The sequence below is a fragment of the Amblyomma maculatum genome, unplaced genomic scaffold (assembly GCF_055883805.1).
Source record: "Amblyomma maculatum isolate TAMU_Amacu unplaced genomic scaffold, ASM5588380v1 scaffold_37, whole genome shotgun sequence".
NCBI classification, from domain to species: Eukaryota; Metazoa; Arthropoda; class Arachnida; order Ixodida; family Ixodidae; genus Amblyomma; species Amblyomma maculatum.
In genome coordinates, this window is record NW_028146762.1 from 125,015 (window position 1) to 143,889 (window position 18,875).

Sequence of the window (18,875 nt, forward strand, 5' to 3'; positions counted from 1 at the left end):
ATGCATCATGTGGTTCGCACCTGCCACTTCGCCTCGTGTGTAATACACAGAATTGCCCGCCTTTAAGGCATCGGTGGAGACTTCCAGCGTGGACCTCCAGTCACCATCTCAAATAGAAGGCCTTATTATTTCCTATCTCAGTGCGAACACTGGCTATGTTTGTGTGCCGGCGTCAGTGTCCAGTATCGACGTGGAATTCGAGTGGCTTCATCGATCCGTCGGCGGGCTGAAAGGAAGTACAGAAGAACGAAATTCGCGCAAGATCTCGCACTTTCTCGCCGAGCTAAACGAAAGGTTTTGCGCCACCTGGAGAGATTGGGACGACAACGTTGGAGGCAGTTCTGCTCATCACTACATCCTCGTAAGCCCCTGTCGCGTATCTGACATGTTGCGAGAAGCCTGCGCACACCTCTGCAAGAAAGGCACCCTTTTCATGCCCTGGCCCTCTATCAGCGCCGTAATGAAGTTGCCGTTGCTGAAGACTTTTGTAAAATGGTTGTGGGCACAAACTAGGCACAGTTATCAATTTCAGAGGTTTATGCGCCCCCTTCGCCGAATGATCAATACGATGTGCCCTTTACAATAGCTGAATTAGACGCCACTCTTGCTTCTTCTCGGCATTCATCTGCACCTGGTCCTGACGGGATTATTTATTCAACCTTATGAAACCTAGGCAAGGATGGTAGAACTGCACTATTGAATTATTTCAATAATATATGGGCTTCTAGTACTATTCCTGAACACTGCAAGATTAGCCGCCTGATTGCTCTTTTGAAGCCTGGAAAGCTCTCTCTCGAACTTACCTCATACCGGCCAGTTGCCCTAGCAAGCTGTGTTGGAAAAGTTATGGAGCGAATGGGTGCTGGCAAGACTTGAGTGGTTTCTAGAGAGTAATGATCTTTATCCGAATATGATGACTGGATTTCGCCAAGGACGCTCTTCCATTGACAGCGTCATCGACCTTGTGGCGACAGTAGAACACGAAAAGCGTCACAATCGACTAGTAGCTGCTGTCTTTTTACATATAAAGGGAGCTTACGACAACGTCCTCCATGAAGCTATTCTTGATGGACTTGACGACGTGGGAGTTGGTGGCCGGCTGTACTTGTGGATTGTGAGCTATTTCAATGGCCGCTCTGTTTACATGAGTACGCCTGAAGGAGATACCACCCGCTTTCAGGTCGGTCGTGGCGTTTCACAGGGAGGAGTCCTCAGCCCAACTTTATTTAACGTTAAGCTAATTGGCATGGTGAGTGAACTGCCAACTAACATCCACATAAGTGCATATGCTGACGACATCTGCATCTGGGCCTCTGGTTCGACGCGCCCACAACTACGTGCGAGATTGCAACGAGCTGTGTCATCGACATCGATGTACTTACGGCGTCAAGGTTTATCTTTAGCGGCAGAAAAATGTGCAGTGATCGCATTTACGGGAAAATGTGTCAGCCGCTACCCGGTTACTCTTCATGGAGTCGCAATACCATACGTCTCCAGTCACAGATTCTTGGGAGTAATTATTGACCACCGATTATCATGGTCGAAACAGATTACTATGTTGAAGAAAAAGCTAATTAATTTTTGCCATGTACTTCGTTTCATTGCTGGCATCAAATGGAGTCCAAGTGAGCGCTCCTTAATACGACTTTACAAGACTCTGTTTGCTGGCTACATTCGGTAAAGTCTCCCAGTACTCTCTAGCATGAGCATTTCCTGCTTGCGAAATTTAGAGAGCGCGCATGCGCAGGCACTGAAAATATGCCTTGGACTGCCCAGATGCACCTCTAACAAAGGCACAATTGAAGAGGTACATGCTCGCCAAGTATCCATATACCTGTCGCACGAACTACTTCGTGTATATTTGCGAGCACTTACAAGACACCATTTTCACACACTCAGCAAGATTGTGAATGAGCTGTCGGACTGCAGTTTTACAAGTGCACTCCGCTGCCATCAGTCGCAAGTACCGACAGGATATGCCCTCCCATGTCGTCCCGCCCAACCACCATGGACGATGGATAAACCTTTGGTGCACCTTCGTGTTCCCGGAATACTAAAGAAATTAATGGTGCCAATTAGTGGACTCAAACAACTCACTCTGATGCACATCTGGTTAGAATATCCTAATTATATTCACGTATACACCGATGGATCTGTATCAGCACAGACATTCGCTGCAGCTGTGGTCATAGGATATACTTTTAAATCAACCGCTGCTGAACTTGTAGCCATTCGGGAATCTATTCGCTACATATCGGGAAACCACCTCAAAAATGGTGTATATTCACGGACTCAAAGACAGCATTGCAAATTTTGGAAAATTTCTTACGCCACACTGCCTACCACTCCCTGGCTCTAAACATTATAGGGCTCCTCACATCTGCCCAGCTGCAAGGCCACAAGATAATGTTTCAATGGATCCCTGCCCACTGCGGGCTCCATGGGAATGAACAGGCCGATTTTGAAGCGAAAAGCGCACTCATCAATGGCCTCCAAACAGACGTGCCTTTTTCGAGAGCGGATACGACTTGCCTTCTTACGAATTGTATGAGCAATGCTACAGCAGCTTACTGGGCTCAGCCAGACGCCCGACACATTACTCTAAAAAGGCTCAATCGAACATTGAAATTTTATGTTTTGCGTGATATTCCGCGCAATCAGGCATGCTCGCTACATAGACTTCGTTTAAATATGGCTTTCACGCGCAAGTACTTACATTTTATTGGACAGGTGAAGTCGCCGGATTGTTCAACTTGTAGCATCCCAGGAACCATATATTATTGGCGTGCCAAGCGTATGCGTGCGAAAGAAGTGTGCTAGCCGCTTCTATGAAACGTTTGGAAAAGAGGCCTCTGTCGGAGGAACTGCTGCTGGGCGCTTGGCAGGACAAGGGGAAGGGTGTCCAGGCAGTGCGTGCTCTTTGCCGTTTTTTGTTCACCAGCGGACTTGATTCGCGCTTGTAGAGCAAGCCACTGTGCCTGTAGATATGTATTTCATATGCCTTCGCCCACATCGTCACCCATCACGATCTTCTTTCTTCTCTCCTTCCCCTTCCCCAGTGCAGAGTAGCAGGCCAGATTTAAATTAATCCGGCCAACCTCTCTGCCTTTTCCTTTCAATAAATCCATCTATCTATACCCTTTCCACCACCGGCCTACACCATTCCCGTCTTCCTTTCTTTCCCGTTCAAAGCGATGGTCAGCTGCGGAGACCCATCTTACGGAGCTAGATGCGGGACCGTACCGTCCCGCATTTCTTAATCAAATCAAAACCCCGCCTTCTCTATTTCGATACGCGATTATCAAAGAGAGTTGCAGCAGAGAAAGTAGGGGGGGGGGGGGAGGGCAATGCACGCGAGGTGAAGGCTTGGCAAGTATCGTCCGCAGATATTACCGGGCACAGATTAGTCGACGTTTTGTGTTGACGTCACAATACCGCGCGACTTGGCAGGACGTTCTAACTGAGGCAGCTATTTTGAGGTGGGGGAGAAAGTGTGATTACTGTCAACCTACTGGGAACCTTGCGTACAGAGTCGGATAAGCCCCTCCTAGGCCGTTCAGGCCCGTTTTCACTCTATGGTTTGGCGGCGTTTTCTAACCATGTAAGGCGGTCTTTCATACTTATGGTTGCCAGTGCGGGTGATGCTGTAAAGTAATACAAAATTTATGCGTGAGTATTATTCATGGTCTCAACGATACGCATATTTACCAACTGCGTCAAATAATTTGGCCTAAGGGCCAAAAAGAATAACTAATGTGAACATCAGTAGGAAGCCAGACACATGATACGGGCTGGCAGCTTGTGCACAGCAGGCAGATTCATTTTTTTGCGAATATTAATTTAATGCTATCGATATATAATAATAAGCATTGCGTTAAACAGTAAATCACATTTTCAACCTACAAAGCATCGTCAGAGCTTCAAATCTATACATCACAATTAAGAAAGTGTGATAGGTATCTCTTTTTCGGGCAGTAATATAGCAGCGAGATACAAAAACCGACATTACTACTGCATTCGAGCTCTACTATTCAGTATTCTATCCCAACTCAAAGGAAAAGCCGTTTTACATGGCCTCGTGAAGCCGTATGATATGAAGAAAAGTTCATGCCACCATCTTTTAAAACAGAGAAAAAACACTGGTGCAAAAAATTCACACACACAAAAGAGAGAGGCAAGGGGACAATGGACAGGCGCCAACTTTCGACTGTTTGTTTCAGAATACAGGCACATACATTTATAGCGTCAAGCTACGCCCACTTAACAAAACGTGCATTATGAAAGCCGTGACTTATCACCGCGCACTACCTTTGCACAAAAACTCATACTCAGCTGCATGCAAATTCACTGACGTTTCACAGACGCACAAGGCTGTAGATAGCGCGGAGCCTTTCAGCCCAGCGTGAGTGTTCTTTTTTTTCTTTAACGACTTCTTATTAATAGGTTCCAGCTGTTTTTGGCGCTTGCTTTTGGGAAGACTAGCCTGACGTGGAAGCATGATATCGAGAGCGAAGCATATTGCTGGAGTGCGCGCTTTCTCACTTGACACGCGTTCATGGCTCCCCACAAAGAGCAAGCATCCTTTTACACTAAAAGCTTATTTGCTGTTGCGTTTATGGGTGCCAGAATAGTTATAAAAAAGGAAGCAATCAAAAATCAAGTTTTTTTTGGTTTCCTTGGAAATAATACGACAGCGAATGTGTCTCATCGCCAATAGTGGCACCCGGCCTTGCAGAGGCAACTGGCATTCGTGATCGTGGGTTTGCCAACAACAACATAAAAAAAAAGAAAACGAGTTACATATGTAGTGAAGAGACGCCGAAAGGGCCGAATAAAAACTCACCTCCAAGCTGAAGTCATAGAAGGCGGTTTTCATTTCGACACCGCATTTTCCGAAGATATCCCGGGGCCCTTCTGCACTGTGAAGTTCCCCGCGCACTCCATGCACGTGCTGGCTTCGTACAATTTCTGACCGCGCACCAAGCAGTTATTCTGTTATTCTTAAATAAAGTCTCAGCAAATTCGCGATCGCCCGAAATCCCCCGAACAGCACGCGCTACGGAGCTTGCTCAGCCATGGCTGTTTTTCCGCGCACTGCACTGTCACAAGTCACCGCTCGTTTCGACGCACCGAGTAGAAAATAAAAACTATGGTAGAACTGCCGAGAGCCGAAAAAGCACGCGCACGCAAGACCCGACGCCTTAGGGCACACCTCCAGATACAGCCTGCTCGTCCCGTCCTGCGGAAGAATTATTTTTTTTTAAGAGCCTTTCTATTGACCGACGGAATCCAGCTCTCGGCTCTCGCTTCTGGGGAATATAGCATGCCGTCACACTGCCACCGAGGGGAAAAGGTCGGTTGGTTGGTTGATTTTTGTGGTTTAACGTCCCAAAGCAACTCAAGGTATGAGAGACGCCGTAGTCGAGGACTCCGGAAATTTAGACCACCTGGGGTCCTTAACGTGCACTGACATCGAAATGCACACGGGCGCCTTGCTTTTCGCGTCTATCGAAAAGCGGCCGCGGAGGCCGGGAGTCGATCCCGCGTCCTTGGGAACAGTAGTCGAGCGCCGTAACCACTGCGCCACCACCGAGGGGGAAAGCCAGTGCTGCAAATTGCACGCTGGCTTAGTTTTGGTTTTATTTATCTCTTTACTTTCAAAGTGCCATATTGTTCGGGTTCTTAATTTCTACTTAAAAAAAAACAAAAAAAAAAAAAACGAGGGGCCTCCAGCAGAAGCGCTTGCGCGCCGACGATGCGCTGCGCCCGAAGCGCCGGCGGCCTTCTACCAGATGGCATGAATGAGTAGCGGCTTTCTTCGCTTTGATTTTGGTTTATTTTGCAACACGCACACATGGTACATGTGTTTCTTACGTACGCGTGTGGCAAGAGGCAGGAAATGACCGAAAAAGGTTTTCTTCTAACACGTTTTCTGCCGAGAAACGTAGACTTCGCGTTCACTCTGCCGCCTCTCCCCGACGAGCAGACATACCACATACGGGTGCGCCGGCGGGAGGTGGCGCCACTTGTTTCGGAGCACGGCGCCTCCATACCAGCGCACTAGGCCCATACGCCTCATGCCTTCCATCTGCGGCTGGTTAGAAGTTAGAACCTCCTTCTTCCTCATGCGCGGTGTAAACGTATTGTCATGTAGTGGTGATAAGGCCGTACACGCCAAAAGAAAACACAGGCGTGATGGTACTGAAATAACTGTTTATTGGGGCTGACTTGCGCCCGCAAAAGAACTAAGCAACTCGGCGGCGGCGATAGCAACAAACATGCTCGTCGGTCGTCGAAGAAAGAATGCCCGTCACAGTCGTCAACGCTCAATTTAAAGACTGCTCAGAACAATCTAGATAACGTCGCAAACAGCTACCAGCACAGGCTGGAACATTGTAGAAAGACACATGAGTGGCCGGAATCTTCGGGATAGATCTGGGTGCATCTTGCGCTACAACGAAAAGTGATAAAGGTGTGACTCGTGACATCGAGCATTAACAAACAGAGAATATGGAACTGCTACGCGATCCAGAATCAGAGTGATAAGGCCGTATGCCGGCGGCTGTTAAAAACAACAAATACAATTTTGAAGGTTTCGCGGCATTACTCCCCCCTTAAAAAAACATCGCCTCGATGTTCCAAAACAAAGCAACTTAAACATAAACACTGCGAAGTTTAAACACCACAGATTCTTTAACGCGCGTAATAAGGCTTCAGTCGTACATGTACAATTTCTTGGCGTGCGCGTCGCCGTTGTGATGCTGACGTTCCGTCGAGAATGACTTCATAGTCCAGTGTTCCGATGCGGCGAATGATTTTGTACGGCCCAAAGTATCGACGCAACAACTTTTCACTAAGTCCGCGACGGCGAATTGGTGTCCAAACCCACACTTGGTCTCCTGGATTGTACTCTGCGTGGCACCGTGTTAAGTTGTATCGTCGGCTGTCGGTGCGCTGTTGGTCTTTAATACGCAGACGTGCGAGTCGTCGGGCTTCCTCTGCATGATGTAGGTATAGGCGGCGACGTCAAGGTTGTCCTCGTTGGTTAAGTGCGGCAGCATTGCGTCGAGCGTCGTCGTGGGCTTCCTGCCGTTCACAAGCTTGAACGGGGTCGCTCTGGTCGTCTCCTGGACTGCCGTGTTATACGCGAAGATCACGTACGGCAAGATGGCGTCCCAGGTCTTGTGTTCAGCGTCGACATACATAGCAATCATGTCCGCGATCGTTTTGTTCAGGCGCTCCGTAAGGTCATTGGTCTGGGGATGGTACGCAGTTGTTCGTCGATGGCTTGTGTGACTGTATTGCAGGATGGCTTGCGTCAACCCTGCCGTAAACGCCGTTCCCCTGTCCGTGATGAGCATTTCTGGGGCGACGTACCATTGGGTAGTGCTTTTGCTTCGGCGTAACGGGTACGGTAGTCAGTGGCCACGATGATCCACTTGTTACCCATAGACGAAGATGGAAAGGGGCCAAGGAGATCCATCCCAATTTGTTGAAAGGGCATGATTGGGGGCGGAATCGGGTTTAGTATCCCTGCTGGTCTGATCGGCGGCGTCTTGCGTCGTTGGCACTCACGACACGTCTACACGTAGTGGGCAACTTCGGCAGGCAGTCGCATCCAGTAGTACTTCTCCTGGATTCGATGCAACGTGCGCGCAAATCCGAGGTGGCCTGCTGTGGGCTCATCGTGCAACGCCTGCAAAATGTCTTGTCGGAGGGTTTTAGGCACTACGAGAAGCTGCGCGGTCTTGTTGGGTGCGAAGTTCTTCACGAGGAGGCCATCGCTTAACGCGAACGATGATAAATGTCGCCTGAAAACACCAGGAGGGGAAGCGGTCTTTCCTTCCAAGTAATCGGCACGCGCTTTCAGCTCAGGGTCTGATCGCTGTTGTTCTGCGAAACTGCTGGCGCTTACCAGTCGCAAAAAAGCGTCGTCGTCATCGTCCTTGGGGAGAGCGTCGACGGGAGCGCGGGATAAGCAGTCTGCGTCGGAGTGCTTCCGGCCCGACTTATAAACTACAGTAATGTCAAATTCTTGAAGTCGTAGGCTCCATCAGGCAAGGCGGCCGGAGGGATCTTTCAAATTAGCCAGCCAGCAGAGCGCGTGATGGTCGCTTACCACCTTGAATGGTCGGTCGTATAGGTACGGACAAAACTTAGAAGTGGCCCAGATGATTGCAAGGCACTCCTTCTCGGTCGTCGAGTAATTGACTTCGGCTTTTGTGAGGGACCTGCTAGCGTAGGCGATAACTTTCTCCTGTCTGGCACTCTTCTGGACGAGAACGGCTCCTAGGCCCACACTGCTCGCGTCGGTGTGAATTTCGGTCTCGGTGTTTTCATCAAAGTGGCTAAGTACAGGAGGGCACTGCAGGCGGCGCTTAAGTTCGTCGAAGGCTTCTCCTTGCGGCGCTTCCCATTTAAAAGGTATGTCAGCCTTTGTAAGCTGCGTCAACGGTTCGGCGATGCGCGAAAAGCTTCCGACAAATGGTCGATAATAAGCGCACAACCCAAGGAATCGGCGCACAGCTTTCTTGTCGACAGGCCGTGGGAATTGTGTGATTGCAGCTGTTTTCTCCGGGTCTGGGAGAACACCATCCTTACTAACGATGTGACCTAGGAACCGCAGTTCTTCGTGGGCGGAGTGGCACTTCTCTGCTTTTAGCGTTAGTCCCGATGACTTGATGGCTTCCAGCACTGTCTGCAGTCGTTTTAGGTGGTCTTCAAATTTTGACGAGAAGACAACAACGTCGTCCAAATATACCAAACAAATTTGCCACTTCAAGCCTGCCAGGACTGTGTCCATTACTGGTTGAAACGTGGCTGGTGCGGAGCAGAGGCCAAATGGCATCATCTTGAACTCATAAAGGCCGTCCGGTGTGATGAATGTGGTCTTATCGTGATCTCTTTCGTCGACCTCAATTTGCCAATATCCGCTCTTCAAGTCCGTCGATGAGAAGTACCTTGCATTGCAGAGCCGGTCGAGAGTGTCGTCGATGCGGGGAAGCGGGTAGACATCCTTCTTCGTTGTGCTATTCAAGCGGTGGTAATCAACGCAGAAGCAAAGTGTGCCGTCGTCTTCACCAAAACGACTGGTGCCGCCCATGGGTTCGATGGCTGGGTTATGTCATCCCGCAGCATTTCCTTAACTTGATCGCGAATGGCCTGGTGTTCTCGCGGCGATACACGATAAGGGCTTTGGCGCAGAGGTCGGGCGTGTTCGTCAGTTATAATGCGGTGCTTGGCCAGTGGTGTTTGTCGTACCCTCGATACTGACGAGAAGCACCCCCTGTAGTTTCGAAGAAGACTGCGAATTTGTTTTTTTTTCTGTGTGTCAATGCTGGGTTGATGTCAAATGTGGGCTGACGGAATTGGTCCGGTGCGTCTTCCACTGGTTGGTCGTGGAGGGCGAATACGTCTTTGAGATCCGCTAATTCGTCGAGAAAAGCGATGGTCGTGCCCTTGTTGAGATGCCGGTAATCTACAGTGAAGTTTGTTACCAGCACCTGAGCTTGTCCTCTCTGGAATTTCGCGATGCCTCTTGCGATGCCGACACCTCGTTCCAAGAGCAATTGGATATTTTCTTCGACGATGCCTTCAGCGGTTTCGATGTCTGTGCTACCTATGCTGACTGCGAGGCTTGATCGGGGCGGCACGGTCAATTCTCCGTCGAGGACGTTTAGAGCGACGTGTTGCGTCGAAGTCGTCGTAGCAGGTATGGCTTTGTCTACAGAGAGCTTGATGAGCTTGGATCGGAGGTCGATGATAACCCTATTTTCATTTAGGAAGTTCATGCCTAAAGTCACGTCGCGGGAGCACTGCTGGACGACCACAAAGCTAGTGGGGTAAGTACGCCCATTTACGGTTATTCTTGCACACCGTCCCGATGGAGTAATCAGGTTGCCACCTGCGGTGCGAATTAGCGGGCCATCCCAAGCGGTCGTAACCTTCCTGAGCTGAGAGGCTAACGATCCACTGATTACTGAATAGTCAGCTCCGGTGTCTACTAGGGCAATGACTCTGCGACCGTCGACATCAACTTCAAGGTCGCTTGTTCGCGTCCTCGCATTGCACGTGGGCCTTGGTGTCCGATCTCGGCTGCGTCGTTCCTTCAGGTCTAGTCGGGGCATACCGTTGTTACTTCTCTGGGCGGCGGTGTCGGCTTGCACTCTGGTCGTGTTGTCGTCGATGTCGTCGTGTGGAGCGGCAATGAAAAAGCGGCGGCGTCATTAATGGTGGTCGGCGGCGGAGGATCTTCGTCTTTTCGCCGTTGAGCAGCCTCACCTCCAAAGGTTGCTGCCTTTAGTTTCCCCTGCGCGGGCTTGTGGACCTTCCGCGCATACTCTCATCATAGTTACGGCCTGGCGACGCAAAGCGGGCCCTGTACGGCGATGGAGATCTGAACCGACGGCTTGGTGGCGCAATCTCACCGCTACGCAGATAGTTGTCGTTTTCTTGGGGTCGTTCACCTGGGCTTGGTCGTGGAGCGTCGACTTCAAATCCGCGGAGACCGATTCGTCGGTACGGGCAGTGCCGCAGAATGTGACCGGCCTCACCGCAGTGGAAGCATAATGGCTGGTTGTTCGCTGTCCTCCAGGCGTCGCACTTCCTGGGGCTTGGGGGTCGTTGGTAGGTTTGGCGGGCGGGGGCCAAGGGGCGGCTTTCAGGAACAGGACGGTAGCGGCGAGGGCTTGGAAAGTCATGACGTTGGGGCGCCGGGCGACGTAATGCAGCAGCGTAGTTCATCGCTGTTGCCTCTTGTGCTGGAACTGTCGCAGCCATCTCTTTAGGAACGCTCAGCGCCTGCTGGACTTCTTCACGGACGACGTCCGCGAGCGTCGCCACCTGGGGTGTTTGCGATGATGGCATCAATCGGCGGAGCCACTCTCGCACGATCTCCCGGATGAGGTCCCGTCCCGAAGGTTCTCTCCGCTTGCAGATGCGCCGGGGTAGTGGGTTGAGCAGTCCGGCTGAAGTGGTCGCTCGTAGTGGCGCATCCGGGTGGCCAACGTCTTCTCGATAGTAGACGCCTCCGTTTAAAATTCCGTCACGGTTATTGGTGGATTTTGGACAAGACTTGCAAAAAGCGATTTTTTGACGTCTCGCATTAAAAATTTGACTCTCTCACCTTCGGTCATGTTAGGGCCGGCGCGGCGAAAGAGGCGCTTCATCTCCTCAACGTACGCCAGGACAGGCTCGTCAGTAAGTTGAAGTCTTGACTGAAGGAGAGCCTGGGCTCTTTCCTTTCGGACAACCCTTGAAAAGGCAGTCAAAAACGCTTCCTTGAAAATCTCCCCCTTCTTCATAGCTGCCTCATGATTTTCGAACCAAACTCGGGCATGTCGTTGAAGAGCAAAGTAGACCTGCCTGAGTTTCGCAGCGTCGTTCCAGCCGTTAAATTCTTCCACACGGTCGAAAAGGTCCATCCAGTCTCAAGCATCTTCATCCGGTCGTCCGTGGAAGCAGGGGGGCTCACGGGGTTGGACGAAAACAACCGGTGCTGTAGTAGGCTGGGCCATTGTCAGCGTCTATGCCTTCTGAGATCGAATGGGGTCAGGCAGCAGACCGTGTTCGGGTTGTAGGCCTTGAATTCTGCGGCTGGCTTGGTGACCTGTAGGCTGGTCTTCCAGGGCGACAGGAACACGGCTTGGGTCTTCGCTTGAAGGATCAAAGGCAGCACCTCCACCAGATGTCACGTAGTGGTGACAAGGCCGTACACGCCAAAATAAAACACAGGCGTGAGGGTACTGAAATAACTCTTTATTGGGGCTGACTTGCGCCCGCAAAAAAACTAAGCAACTCGGCGGCGGCGATAGCACCAAACGTGCTCGTCGGTCGTAGAACAAAGAATGCCCGTCACAGTCGTCAACGCTCATTTTAAAGGCTGCTCAGAACAATCTAGATAACGTCGCAAACAGCTACCAGCACAGGCTGGAACATTGTTGAAAAACACATGAGTGGCCGGAATCTTCGGGATAGATCTCGGTGCATCTTGCGCTACAACGAAAACTGATAAAGGTGTGACTCGCGACATCGAGTATTAATAAATAAAGAATACGGAACAGCTACGCGATCCAGAATCAGAGTGATAAGGCCATATGCCGGCGGCAGTTAAAAACAACAAATACAGTTTTGAAGGTTTCGTGGCAGTATTTCGTCACTCTATCTCCTTCAAACATAAGGCGTGTGAACCGGTGGGCAGGTTTTCCCGGTAAACTATGGCAGTGGTTATTTTCCTTCCTCCTCGAAGCTTCGCCTTTGATTGACATGCTTAGGGTACTATCAGAATTGTTCTTTCCACTTTTCGCAGCCCCTGTTTTCGATGTGCAGTGCATATCTCATTCTCAGCGACAGTCGGAACAAGTACCAGATGGCTCCTGCGAGTGATACCCTACAGCATGAGCGCAGCCCCGTCATTTATTTAAGTCCATTGTTAGCTTCGATAAATTCGGATTGCTAAATGATCAACGCTGCTTGACACCACCGAGAACAGACGCAAAGAATAGTTTGCGCCTACTTCGACTCACTGTAACGTTTCCTTAGATCGAAAATATATAAAAAATTAAAAATAACAAAACATTGATATCGCTGGGTGTATGTACATATATAGGTACGTACGTCTATGTAGGTATGTACGTGCGTACGCATGTATGTATGTATGTATGTATGTATGCATGTATGTATGTATGTATGTATGTATGTATGTATGTATGTATGTATGTATGTATGTATGTATGTATGTATGTATGTATGTATGTATGTATGTATGTATGTATGTATGTATGTATGTATGTATGTATGTATGTATGTATGTATGTATGTATGTATGTATGTATGTATGTATGTATGTATGTATGTATGTATGTATGTATGTATGTATGTATGTATGTATGTATGTATGTATGTATGTATCCCTTAGTAACGGGAGAGAAGTAGAAACACCACTGCACCATTAGGCAGGCACGAGTGCTTAGTGAACACAGGGGCTTTGAAGGCGGATGATGGGCGGAGCCTCTGGAGGGTGGAGGCCTCTGCCGCAGAGGATATTCAGTTTTCAGCATTGACACATACAAAGGCGACATTTCCGCCAATAGTTGTTGGTGGCGCTTATATTTCAGTAGACACGTCAGGTTACCTTTGTTAGCGTCACAAAAATATTGGCAAAGAAAAGTGCTTCTGACAAGTGAATTTGCTTGCTCAACGTTCCCATGAGAAAATTGAGAACGTTCCCGCCGTGATACAACTTTGAGCAGTGTGTCAAAAACAATCTAGAAACAAAGTGCACATACCTAGATACTGTATGGAAGCCTTAATATCTGGTCATTCTATACTAGTAATCTCGAAAAATCTGCCTGACCCTCCCGTGATATAAAGAGCCTTTGCATGAGCTGTTCGAGACTGAAATAGGATCAGTGAGTCTGGGGAGAGCATCTGCGTTCCAAAACCTCCATTAGCAGTGCTTTTTGTGTCTATGGTTTAGCGATGCCAACTTGTACAGCAGCAAAAATTTATGCCAATTGCTTGCTCTGGTATTATATGGGGGGCTGAGGAGTTCAAACTTGGCACTGAAGTGAACAAGTAAATTATTCCGCACAATATACAGGCGCAATTGAAAAAATGTTTTTATGGGGAAAGAAGACGCTGTAACCGTTTCACTTGCCGGTGGAGATCAGTACGTAGACGCGAAGTTGGAAAAAAGAGAAGTTGGCGCACTCTTGAGGGTCCCAACACGGAGACGACCACTGGTTCTTAAAGGGCAGAGATGTCGCCAACCGCAGCGGTCCTTTTCGTGTTTCTTCTGCATCAACGCACCCCTTCCGAGATTCCACGTGTGAGCCGGGGATCTAGAGTCGGGCCCCCTAACTGCTGAGTCCACACCGAGGCCCCGCATTTTCTTCTCACAATACTAACATCATCTCCGTGAAGCTGTGCAACTGGTGCTAATATAGGAAATGGTGATATCTGTATTCGAGCTAAGTGACCGTTGGTCTCGTGATTACCGCTCATGCTTCATGCAGCGAAAAGAAGACATGAACTTTAGCATGGTGATGGTTTGGGTTAGATGGTGGGAATCTAACATTTTGAACCAGCGAATTACAAAGAACTTCTGTTCACTGCATGTGTTCTTTGACTTTCTTCTTCTTCTTCATTTTCCTTGATATCTGGCCCATACCCACGAAGGGGGATTGGCCAGGGCTCAGTGGGGACTGCCAAATGTCCTACACAAACTGAATTATTGTATTAAAGTAATTCATCTTAACAAAAACATAAGATTTAAGATCACAAAAGTTATTGAAAGAAAAATATGCAGCAAAAATTTGGAATTTTGTAAATTTGGAATACAATTAGCAAGGGAATCTGTCCGTAACTGTGATGTAGTTATGGAAATACTGACAAATTTGAAGCAACGCAAATCCTTTAGCACTCGCACCGAAGGAGAGTAGAAGCGGGACCGACAACGTAAATCCCAAGCGTGCAATTGGAGTTTCTAAATGCACCCTCCTCCGATGTGAAAACCTTCGGCAAGCGAGAAGGAAGTGATCAATATTTTCAATTTCACCGCAAGCCTTACAAATGTTTGTGGGGCTGATCCCGCATCTACATAAATAAAGATTTAGGCGAGGAATCCTGCATCTCAGGAGAGTCATCGTTACCTCATACTGCCGTGATTTACATGAACGAACGTTCCATGAGTATATGAGATGCTGGTATTTGGCTGTAGATAGCAAAGGATCATTGCATGAAGCGGCTAGGTATTGATATCGCTGGAAACGGGACATTCCAAAATGGTGATATTAGGGATGGTACATGAAACAGATGCATCAAGAGCTGATTTAGCCAGGAAATCTGCCGCTTCGTTCTGGAAAATACCGCTGTAACCGGGGACCCAGATGAAGCGAATTTCTTTCATCTACCCCGGTATGAAATACTTTAGTGAGCGGCTCAACAGAGCATCCCGTGCTGACTCCAGTGACAACAAAACAAAAAGAGAGTCTGACAGAAAAATTATTTTTGATTGACTGCAGGGAACATTTAGTAATGCTAGCCCAATTGCCATAAACTCTGCTAGAAATATCGGTGTGTAATCCGGGACACGCACCGAAAAACTCCAGGAAAGAGACTCTGAAAAAATTCCAATCGCTGCTTTATGCGCAATCACAGACGCATCAGTGGCTATTACAGTGTGATCAGGGAACGTTTCAAGGTGTTCACAAAGGAGACTGGATATTAGACTTGAGGGTAAGTGCTTCACATAATATGGAAATATAGAATGATAATTCATATCCACAAAGGACGTTGTGCAACCAATAGGACATATAGAAGCAAGGTCCACACCAATATTTGCTAAATTTCTCTGCGTGAAAACAACCTGGGGCTTGCAGACCCTTGGCCACTGGTGAGCCAGAAAGAGGGCAGGGTTTGACACAAAAATAGGTATAGCCACACCGGGAGTAACCTCAAATGATCACAAGAATGATCTGACAGTTAGGCGGAAACGGTTCAGTATGTTGGAAAGAAGATTATCGCCAGAAAGCGTGCGTCACGTGTTACAGTCGGAACGTTGCGCGCGTGCAGAAGCTCCTGCACTGGTGACAGATTTTGCATCTGGCTGACCCAGAGAAAAGGTGAGATTTTCCCAAGCTACCGTGGCATTTACTTCTTACTAACGCCCAGATTTCTCCCCAGAAGAGACAACCATGCCCATACGCCTGGACGGCGCGCTCCAGTGCAGCAACATGGGCGTAGGGGACGAAGTCCACCGCTTCTATTAGCGGCCCGACTACAAGCTCCGCAGAGGCAGACCTGGAGTCGTTCTGGGGAGCTGGCAGCCTTATTTCCCGGCCAATGAGACCTGGTGCGTATGTCGCACTTAGCGCAAAGCCGTCAGGCTGAAATAATTATGGCAGTAGCGGCAGCCTGCAGCTGTGGAAGGCACCGCCGCGATCCTCCAGGTCAGTACCATCGCGCACTCTGGAGGAGCAAGATCAGCGTCGAGAACGGCCATTGGAGCCGGTGAGATTGGAATTTCGACTAACTACTGTTATTACGCTCCTATTTATCAAGGAGAAGCAGCCGTAGGGTGGTAGAGTACATGCTTTAAAAGAAGGTAGCTTAAATGGCTATGATTGCATAGACCATAGCAGTTTATCTCCTGTGGAAAGGGGGAGGGAAGGAGTAAAAACGGTGCGGTGGAGGGGACATTTATGCCCCGGTTTAAATGTCATGATGTGACCGCACTAACAGCTCCCTTACGCGACTCAAAATTTGTGCTTGCGTTGGGTTCATGCATTTTGCCAATGGCTTAATCATTCATCCCTTCATTTGATATCTTTAATATTTCGTAATAGTCTTTAGCATACTTTTTCAGCCATGACGTTATGAGAAAGAGCGCCCGAAAAAGAAAAAAAAAAGGCTTAACAAAGCCTTAAGAAGGTGCCCGCTTGGTTTGGTTTAGCTTGTGGGGGTTAACGTCCCAAAGCTATGAGAGAAGCCGCAGTGGAGTCGGAGTCGGAATTAAACATTTAACGCGGGGACAGCTGCTTCAATAACAGACACTTGACACTTGCGTGTTTGATGCCTTGCTATTGGTGAACTTTGTGTGCACACTTTCGATTACCCTTACCCTCTTATCGCGATTGGCAATCCTGTGTTTACAGCTACTGCTAAATCGGCAGGGGCAAGGAGTCGCGTGACTTCGTTAAAATCTTAGGCTTATCAGTTCCCGTTTATATTAGGTGCTGTAGCCATGGCGGTGATTTGTCTCTCACAGTGTCGGCGATGATCGTGACAATTTGAACGCCGGGTTTTTTATTTGAACGGGGTTTTAACGCTACCGTGTTAAGAAGAAGATATATAACCTTGCTGACTGCTCTTCGTTCTACTAAAAAATGCAGCTCCTCCTGACAAGGTGCTGCACGTGATTTTTCTGCAGGCCTGATTGTGTCTGCTTCACAGTTGTCAAGTCCGTAGGGCTTGCGAATGCCGTGCTCAAGAGTCGCCAAAACCAGCCACACTGCACCAAACTACTCGCCATGTTGTTCACCAGTGGAAGCAACGACCCCGAACGAAGACTCAACGGTTAACCGGAAAATAAGGCTGAAGCTCACAGAGGCCTAGTGACTAGGTGCATACATACTTAGGCAGCGCTATAAGATGCCATTCCTGGCCTGTGTCAGGCTGCTCATGCCGCTTTGCGAACCTCTACCCTGGCAAATGAAATGCTTTTTGTCTGCTCCATCCAGGAACGTCATGGCCACGGGCTCCTAGTCAATCTCATGTCTCGACATTATCAGTTCACATGCTATGTTATTGTTCGTTATGACACCTGTATTGGGAGAAGCTTGGGCTTTTATAAGATCCGCTAAAAACATTAGACATATTCAGTTGGCCCCTCTGAACAATTCGAATTTAGGAATCCTCACCCGTCATGCATATTCTTCAGATACAATTATCATAAGAAGTCACACATAGCTCAAATCTACCCAAGATCAGCAGCATATATAAATAAACCAGCAAAACACACAAGGCACGTCTGTTTGATCATCAGGGATTCTATTGTGCATTACAACTTTAACGGTCTCATTCACATTCACTACTTTAGTTTCCATATATCATATCGTGTACGATAAAGGCTATGAAAATATGCATAGTTTTCGAATATTATACCTCACTAGGAAAGCATATAAGGTGTTTATTACAAAACTCAAATTTATTTCAACGTGGCATTAGAAGCCATGACTGCATGCAAGCTGCCGGAGACGTTGAAAGCTTGCCAAACGATCGCATAGACCAAAGCATCACCTTAATTGCGATTAAACATTTAACGCGGGGACAGCTGCTACAATAACAGACACTTGCGTGTTTGATGCCTTGCTATTGGTGAACTTTGTGTGCACATTTTTTTTACATTTACATCATGAAGCTAAAATATGTTTTTAATACTCTAGTTTAGTATTTTTACAACTTATGAGTCAATTGCACACACCTCGACGACGGTTCAAACTCATCAGTTGAGCTTTAGTATACGGCACATAATTTCCGCGGAAGCGTTGCTGAAATATATCTCGAGCAGTCTATTTTACATTGCGCATGATGCTCTATGCGGAGCTTAGACCTGTGAACGGGCGCTGGCCTAATTTCAATGCATGCTAGGTGAACATGTAAATAGAAGGTATTGTTGTTTCTTGATGCACTAAGGTCCTTGGCGTCGTACGTGTAATCCGTCAAACTGCCAGATGGAAGTTCAACACATGCATGACGGCCGCGTTTTTTCCAGTAGCTCTGGTCTTCGCAGCTAGAGCTTCTATCTTCGCGATCACAACACTGGACGCGAACAAGATCGTAGATTTCTGGAGCATTAACACGCGTCGCCATCGCGTTAAGAGCGCACACGTTTAACCCCTTTGCTTCTTCCTAGCTACCGCAGCACGGATGCCGGCCTTGTTATTATCAGTCATTCGGTCAGAGAACCCACGTGAACTTTTCTATCGATGTGCATGTGACGGTTGAAGAGAACGACTGCGGCTGCTGTTGGTGTGCGGATTTTTCAGAGATCATGATGGACACCGAGGCCTTCCCCCAATATCATTGAGACAACTTCTGCAATCGTCGCAAGTGCTGATGCTACAGCACTCTCAGTGTCACTGTCTGAAGAAAGGTAAACACTTTGGTTGCATCCTGCTTGGCGTTTTAAAAGAACGGACTACATAACCTGAATTTGTTCAAGGCTGAAAGACACCTCCCATGGCCTATAAGGTTTTCCAAGGTCCTAATGAAAATTTGCCTCAACTTTTCCGAGAAGTGAAACATGCACTGAATGTTCTAGGCGACTTTAGACCTGGTACCTTATTTCAACGGCACACGAGAGCCCTGGCTCA